General features: G+C 38.9%; 1 pseudogene; it reads right to left on the minus strand.

Annotated features, from left to right (window-relative positions):
• Positions 1-402: 402 nt before the first annotated feature.
• On the minus strand, positions 403-2047 carry LOC100598229 (annotated as a pseudogene).
• Between the last annotated feature and the right edge of the window lie 7200 nt (positions 2048-9247).

Consider the following 9247-nt stretch of genomic DNA (forward strand, 5'->3'; position numbering starts at 1 on the left):
ACCAAAAAGCCTCAGATTTTATCAATGCACCCTTTAAAAAAGTGGTTTTAATTTCTGAAAGCAGCTTAATGTGAATCAAAAGCAGTTCCTGATTAACTGCAGTAAAGTCTTTTAAAATATATGTATGTACATACACATTTACATATATATGTGTATGTGTGTGTATACATATATATATTTGCAACTTAGCTCATTTGGTTCTGCCCTAATTTACCTCCCCAGCATTTAGTCCCTTCTTTCCTTTCAGTCCCCAGTGTGCAAGTACAGTAGCATCAGCTCTGGGAGTCGGCGTGGAGCAGATGTTTCTTATCACTCCTGTGAGGTCATCTGTTTGTCTGATAGGCCAGGTTTCCAGAGTTGCTGCAGGTCCTAGTTCTCTCAGTCTCACAAAAGCTGTGAGCATCATGGCCATCTCACATTTTCTTTCATCAGACACCATGACTGCCATGTGTGGAGCTTGTTGTAGGCTGCCTGGAGTATCTCTATGTGACTTACCAAATGTGGGCTTAAATACTGTCTCCGAATCTTTTCTTGGAATGGGCAGAGCTTCGTAACTTGGAATCGTTCCAAGTTACTTTTCATTTTCACTACCTTTTCTCCTAGGAATTGTATATTAACAGGAAAGCAGGACCAGAAATGCTGTAGAAGTTCTCCAGTAGCTACATACAAGTGTTTCAATTCAGACTGAATATCACTTGGCACCATCTGGTTTATGGTTTGCTGTGTTCCTCCCTGCATAAGTGCCCCTCCAGGTGACAGTGCTGTGATGGTACTACTGGCAGCACTACTCAAGAGAACCTCAGTTAACTTGGGTGTATAAGCTTCCATTTCTTACCCAATACTTTGAAAAGAATAATGTCCTGACTTGTCGCATACTGTAGTGACTGGATTGGAGTTGGACCATGATAATGCCTATCTGACTTCTTGATGTTTAGTGCAATCATTTTTACAGAATTATTTTTCCCCAAGTCTTCATATTCACTGGACTCTTGTGATTTCACCCTTTTGACTATTGGCTGAAAGCAGTCTGCATCTCTGGAATTTCCATCCATGCTGCTGGGCTATTTTGTTCATTTTCTGCTTCTTGTTTCCTGAGTCCAGCTGCCAGGACCATGGCAATGTGATGGTTAAATCTCTTGATGGCAGCATTACTATTCTCTTTTATGGATTTAGAATTGGAAGCAGATGGCACAGAGGAAATGCCATAGCCCTCATCTAATGGTTTATCTCCCAAAGCTGTTAATTCTAGTAGTGGGTTTTTCACTCCTAATGAAACCATTGTTTTTAGGCCTTTTTCATCTATTTTGTCACATTCTGCAAAGAGATCCTTTGACCCTGTATTCAGCCGATCCCTGTGAAAATAATGGGACTGGAAAAAACGTGTCTAGAATCCCTTCTCTGTCATGTTGTGGGGAACATTTCCTGCATATTTCATTTTTACTGCTGGGTAGGTCCTAAATATGAACTCAATGATTTCAGGAGTTAAATTATATCTCAGACCGTTACAGCCATCGGTTTGGGGCCAGACATCAGCCAGAAATGCAGCAGAAATGTCAATATCCTGCTTATGATCGGATGTGGAAGAATTTTCTGTTGCATTCACATTTAAACGATTGGCCCAGAATTCCTCAGCGCTCATCACTTGGCTCACAACAAGGTCTTTATAAAGCTGAAACAAAACAGGATCTTTTTGCAGCATTCTGTTCTTCTCTTCCAGTTCTTTATTTGCTTTCCTCTTGAATTTGGGCAGCAGCTGCTGAAGAAGGTCCTTTACTGCATCTTGCTCTTTCACTGCTGTGTTTTCACTGGAAAAATGGAAGTTAATTGTATCTCCTGCATATAGGTCCAGCTGATGCTGAATTTTAGCTTTTCCTCCTGGACTAATTTCCTGGCATTTAATAACCACATACATATGGCTGATTGTAAATCCATTTTTGCCTTCAGGTGCCCAAGCAATTCTTTCTGCCATGAGGTATAGAGCTCCATCCTGCTTCTTTTGACGCACTTTCTTTACAATCAGCGAAACTTCTTCAGAGGAAGTTGCCATGGTGGTTAGAAGGTGCAGGTGGAAGCTACAATTCTAGGGAAGTAACTAACTGGATTGGATACGGTCGAGTTTCCCTGCGCTTCTTAGAGTCGCTGCTGGCAAGAGGCTGAAATCCAGTGGCCACAGCAGTTGCCACCCCCTCTGTTACTGGGGGGGGGTCTCACCTCCATCCCTGGCTGCAAGGGGTCTGAGGGCACGTGACTGGGAATACAGATTTTTTTTTTTTTAATATCTAGGCCTTGGGCCGGGCATGGTGGCTCACGCCTGTAATCCAGCACTTTGGGAAGCCGAGGCGGGTGAATCACCTGCAGTTGGGAGATCAAGACCATCCTGGCTAACATGGTGAAACCCCGTCTCTACTAAAAATACAGAAAAATTAGCTGGGCGTGGCGGCACATGCCTGTAATCCCAGCTACTCGGGAGGCTGAGGCAGGAGAATCACTTGAAACCAGGAGGCGGAGGCTGCGATGAGTTGTGATCGGCCATTGCACTGGGCAACAAGAATAAAACTCCATCTCAAAAAAAAAAAATATATATATATATGTATGTATGTGAATATATGTGTAAATATGTATATATATATATATATATATGTGTATATCTAGGTCTTTGGAAAGTTTTTTTTTTTTTTTTTTGAGACAGTCTTACTCTGCTGCCCAGGCTGGAGTGCAGTGGCATAATCTCTGCTCACTGCAACCTCCACCTCCTGGGTTCAAGCAATTCTCCTGCCTCAGCCTCCCAAGTAGCTGGGATTATAGGTGAATGCCACCAGGCCTGCCTAATTTTTGTATTTTTAATACAGACAGGTTTTTGCCATGTTGGCCAGGCTGGTCTCTAACTCCTAACGTCAAGTGATCCACCTGCCTCCGCCTCCCAAAGTGCTGGGATTACAGGCATGCGCCACCATGCCCAGCTGGAAAGCCTTTTTAAAAGACTAAGTCATTTTATTGGAGAGAGGGTGGGCACCTCTGAAGCCTACAAGAAGTGGAGAGATGCTCCAGGGGCCCCAGAGAAATCCAAGTCTGAGACTCTCAGGGGAGGAGGACTCTGACTCCAGGAAGCAATCTGGGCTTCTGCTCTGTCTCCACTCCCACCCCCTCCTGAGGCCCTCAGTGGTATGGGTCTATGGAGCACCTCGTAAGAATCAGTGCCGGGCACCCAGATTCCTAGTCTTGCCAAAGATGAGAGCAGGCTTTACAACAAGAAGGGCCACAGAACCCAACCCAACAGGCAGGGAAATGCAGGTATCTCATCAGTGATCAGTAGGGCCCTGAGATGCTTCCCTGAACCTGTGGCCCTTCCTTAGCCCCAGGAGCTTAGGATGACTCTGAGAGAAGAAACTCCAAGAAAGGAACCTATTCAATGGGTGCAGAATCAGGACTGAGTTTATGTAAACTCAATTAACACGTGCTATAGTTTTTCAACTCAACTTTGCGATTCGTACCCGTTGCTATTCTAGTATAATGACCCCCAAATAGCTCTTCTGTCATTTAATTTTGTAGAGATGAGTACAATTTTTTTAAAAATATACTTTCAACTAAAAGATTCTAAACACTGAAGCAAACCAGATCCAAAATTTTTTAAAAGTTTAAAAATATGCATATAAACTTGCCAAGAGAGAACCAAAGACTGTCTCGTACCTAGTACTCCTATTCCCTTTTTTCCCTCAAGGCATTAATTTTATATTAATAACATTTAGCTTTGATGGATGGTTGCCCTGTCTGAAATATTACAGAGTTAAGTAATTTAAACACTGTTACTTGGTTCAGGACATACATTCTGAAATGTTTCATCTCAGTTAAGGTCACCATGACTAATAAAATAATATACAATCTGCAGCTGCTTCATAGAGAGTGCCTAGAAAAAGAACGTATTGCCCAGAATTATTCATTGTAAAGAATGCATTGTAACTATCAAAGAAATTAATATTGTAGTTTATCCACCAGGATACAGAAATCATAAATGCTTACTAATTATATAATATGTAAAGGAGTTTCAAACTAATAAAGATTAGATTCGCCACAGTCACTTGCGAACATTCGCAATAGGCCATTCCTAAATATCAGATTAATGGACTGCACATCTCTTAGTAGAAAAAGAAGTAGACGGAGAAGAACAGCATCTGGGACCAGAGACTGGCTATATAAGATTTTTATATTATCATTTTCTATTTACAAAGACATTCTGTATTACCAAATAGCTAGATAATAAAGGGAGAACAGAAATTGTTATATTATTTTATCACAGTAGAAAATGTTTTAAAGAAAAAGCAATGAAATGAATAGGATTTTTCTGAGTCAATAACTATTCTCATAATTGTCTTAAAGATGCTGGTCAATTTCAGGTTTTCTTTACTTGTCTTTTATCCTGTTTTATTTCTTCACCACTTTTTAAAATGGGATGGTAGGCCCCTATTCTAATATTCTAATAGCCATGTTGCTATGCAAAAGCACAGGCCATTTTGGCCTGGCTGTTCCTCCTGCCCTTAGTAATAGTTAAATAAGCAAATTACCTTTGCAGCTCGTAAGAGTCTTGCTGTTCCTCATTATTTCCCTTGCAAATTAGCCCCCGAGGAAGTCACTGATGTCTGGACTTAGGAAATTGTAGTGGAAAGCAACTCAGATTCTTAGAATTAAATCAAGAAAGATTTCTAGATGAAGTGTCATATAGGGTGACTGACTACAGTTGACAACAATGTATTGTACATTTCAAAATACTTAGGACTTAGAAATAATACATACTTTACACATGTACCCTAAAACTTAAAGTATAATAAGATTTAAAAAAAATGAAAAGAACACAATTTATTAAAAGATTCTGTATAACCTAAAAAAAAAAAAAAAAGAAATAATACATACTGAAGAGAATGGATACCATACATATCCTAACTTGATCATTATTCATTCTATGCATGTAACAAAATATCACAGGTACTCCATAAATACATACAAATATTATGTACCAATTTAAAAAATTAACTCATGTATGTGTTTTGGGTTTATCAACTACTAGATTTTTGAGAGCTAAGGAAGACTAGGGTAGCAACACGTAGATGAAGATTTATGTTTGCTCTTAAATTGGTTCATGCAAATTTACTTTTTTCCAATAATATTCTTATATGTAGGAATACAAATTATATGTTCATTCCAGCAAGAATAAATGCTATAAATATTAATATGAATTTAAACTGTTAAGTAATTGTGTATGTGTTCCTCGGTAGCAAGTTTACTTACACAGACAAATCTCAGGCAAAAAAAAAAAAAAGGAATTAAGATTTAGATCAGTCATGTACAAGCTAATACTGGTTTTTGACAGCCTATTAAGACATGCAATCATTCCCCGCCAGACAACACAAGGAAGAGGGTGAGGGAGAGGCAACATCAAATGAATGGTTTTACTGCAATGATTTCAACATCAGGCTGGAGAACCTACACAAAGATGATGGTAGACAGCTCCTGGAAGACAGGCACAGTTCCCAGTGTATGTGTGGCCTTACACCTTGCCAGTGCCAAGTATATAGTAGTCACTCACAATATGTCTGTTAGAGTGAATAAATCTAGAGACATTTGGGGAACGAAAAAATAAACAAGAACGTTCGACAAATTATTTCACATGAGAGTTTAACATTAAGAATTCTCAAATCTTGGAAATGTAAAGATTGGAAAGTAGAGTTGGTTCCTGAGGAAAATGTGTCCTGGTCAGCTTTATGTGTCAACTTGACTAGACTACAGTGCCCAGTGATTCAATCCAACACTAATCTAAATGTTGCTGCCAAGGAATTTTGTAGATGTGGTTATCTACAATCAGCTGACTTTAGGTAAAGATTATTCTCAATAATAGGAGTATGCCTCATTCAATCAGTTGGGAAAGCCTTAAGACTGAGGTACCCCTGGGGAGGAAGATATTTGGTTTCAAAACTGAAACATCAGCTCCTATCTGAATCTTCAGCCTACAAGCCTGTCCTACAAGTTTTGGCCTTTCCAGCCTCTATAATCTCATAAGCCAATTTTTTGAAATAAATCTCTGAAATAAGTAAGAACTAAATATACTAGTGATATAGGATATACATCTTATTGGTTCTGTTTCTCTGGAGAAAGCTGAATGACATAGTGTCAGTAGAAATTTTAGGGACAGTATCTTTTTGGCAGTTGACATTTTTAAGCAAACACCATTTTGTAACGAGATGGTCTTTCCTTGGTCATCAGACTATCTGCTAAATTAGTGGAAGTTTAAATGCCTTAAATATAAAGTTGACTATTGCAATTTGATTATAATGCCATGGTTTGTGTCTAGGTGTCAAGTCTATGTTTGAAAAATAAACACAGCTACGTTACCATTTTAGAGGACATGTGAGTTCCTTATGCATGAGCTTTCTAAGCCAATAAATGCCTGACCGCTCTCAATTAAAATCAGAAGTACAAGTCAGTTAACCAACAAATGAAGGCACTTCCATAGTCAGCCCCACTATTGTTTCACACACTAACAGCATGGAAATGGCGTCTTCTTCCAGCAGGAACAGAAAGGACTCAGTAAGTATCCTTGGGGAATCATTGGCTGCTAAAACAACTAACTCACCAGCTTCTCTTCACAATCAGTGCACTCTGCATTCTGCCTGGGTTAGTGAGAAATAAAACTTGCACTCCACATCACGCATAGGTAGGGAGTTTTCCTTTTCTCCTAAGACTTGAGAACTTTGGGAAGAAGGTGGGAAGCAACGAGGACCATTGTTAACGTTTACTTGTATTTTATCCCATAGCCAAAAAGCTTATCTTTTTTTCTACCTCTGATATTATCCTTACTCCAACTAGTTTGGGACATACTGATCTCTTAAGTCTTCTGTATATAGACAGAGAAGATTTGGGAATACTGAACTCACCACTAGAGTTAGGGCATGGGGAGAACAAGAGGGATTTTTTTTTAAGCTAACAAAGAATAACTCTAAATATAGGGAGACATATTTAGAGACATACTGGATAACGTTTTGAGTTTTCCAAACAACTGACAAAAAAAAATCCTAATTTTTAAAAACACAAAAAAGGAGTGATTATGCATTGGTTTATGCCAAGTAAAAATAAAGAATAAGATGAACAGAGAGATGACTTTTTGATTTATCTAGAGTCACTGAAGGCAGGATTGGTGAGAAAAAAAAATAGAGTAATTATCAAGAACTTCAGAAATTAAAAAGATACAAAAGAAATTATAACTACATGGCAAACAGAAGTTAAACAGTCTCTGTCAGATGAGTTAAAGGGAGACATGGAAGCAAGAAAATTACCTCAAAAAGTGGGGAAGAATATCTAGAATACATACAGGTGAAGGAGAGAGCTTAGGGAAAACAGATGATTGAGATGAATTAGACAGATGATAGAGATACAAGGGAGGGAGGGAGGAGAGGCGAGGGAAAATTTAAAATACGCATCCTTCAGACCATAAAGAAAAAAAAAAGTACATTGCAGTAAAAGTAGTAAAAAAAAAAAAAAAAAGAGGGAGTTCATAATTTACAGTTTTTATCTTCTCAATTAAAAAAAAAAAAAAAGGTGAGGTAATCTTCCAGAAGTCAAGAGTCAGAACTGAGGGTTTGTGGTATAAATGGATGGTGTTTAACAGCTGCTTTAGGGATTTTTCCCCGAAATTGTTAAAAAAAAAAAAAAAGAACTGCTCAGCTAAGCTGCAGAATAAGTTGATTTATCAGACACTAATCTCTTGCCTCTCCAATTTTTCCTTGAAAGAACCTTAAAAATGATTGCTCATCCTAATCACATTTTTATGTCACTTCTCTACTCAGAAACAGACCATTTCATACTTAACATAAAAAATTCAGACTCTGGCCGGGCGTGGTGACTCACGCCTGTAATCCCAGCACTTTGGGAGGCCGAGGCGGGTGGATCACGAGGTCAGGAGATCGAGACCATCCCGGCTAACACGGTGAAACCCCGTAACTACTAAAAATACAAAAAATTAGCCGGGTGTGGTGGCAGGTGCCTGTAGTCCCAGGCACTCGGGAGGCTGAGGCAGGAGAATGGCATGAACCCGGGAGGCGGAGCTTGCAGTGAGTGAGATCACGCCACTGCACTCCAGCCTGGGTGACAGAGCAAGACTCTGTCTCAAAAAAAAAAAAAAAAAATTCAGACTAGCTCTGAGTGCAATTCCTTACCATAATCTATCCAAACCCCAACCTTCTTTCCCAAAGCTTGTTCCCAAATTATTTCCCAAATTCTTTTTCCAAATAAGAATTTTTCAGTCTAGTCAGTGAGTTTTTCCTCAATTTCAACAAGATGTTCATTCTAATTGTCTGCCTTTAATCTCGTCTCTCCCAGCTGCAAAAAAAAAAAAACAAAAAAAAACAAAAAAAAAACCTCTTCAAGCTTCTCATCTAAATCATGTAAATATTTTTAAACTACAATTATCCTTCAAGGATCACATGAAACCGTCACACTCCATAAAGACTTCTGCTGACATTCCAGCCCGCATGAATTCCTAGTCATTCTCATGTCATCTCTCATATCTATATGGAGTAATGCAGTATTTAACTATAAACAAAACCTTTTAATTCAATATTTTGTTGGCATCAAAAGTTTGCCAGCAGATCAGCTGTTGGGAACATGAAGCACAATTTTCTGCAGAAACAATGGTAGACTTGTGTCTGCCTTTCACAGACCCACTTAACCAATAAAGTGGAAAACATCTGGAATTCTCCCCGCTGGCAGTGGTGCTACACAAATGACTGCAAGCATGCCCTTTTAAAGAAAATAAGCAGGTTTTTGCTGTACTGGCAGGCCCAATGCAAACCTTAAAAAAAAAAAAATCAATAGAACTAACTGTATGAGTTTCTTTTTAAAACTAAATGCTGCTGCTTAAGAAAAACAGTTTAGTTACAGAAAAAAGTTGATAGAGATATTTGTGAAAATGCTGAAAGAAACTTTCAACAGCTTTCAAGCTTGAGGCTAGTTCTTGTGATGTCTGATTTCAGAAGTAGTCACATTCCTTGCCCTTAGATGCCTTGATGTGGGAAGAGGGGTTACAGTTTTGACACACAAATGAGACAAATGGACACTGATATCTTTCATTAAATCAGAAAATTAGAAGTCACAAACGCAGCGTGGCAGCCACACATTCTCCCCCTATTCCTGCTTGTCTGCTTCTCTCAAGTTCTACCTGCTTCCCATCTGCCTGTGATTCTTTCTGAGAAACACCAAAACC

Source organism: Nomascus leucogenys, chromosome 4, assembly GCF_006542625.1.
Source record: "Nomascus leucogenys isolate Asia chromosome 4, Asia_NLE_v1, whole genome shotgun sequence".
NCBI classification, from domain to species: Eukaryota; Metazoa; Chordata; class Mammalia; order Primates; family Hylobatidae; genus Nomascus; species Nomascus leucogenys.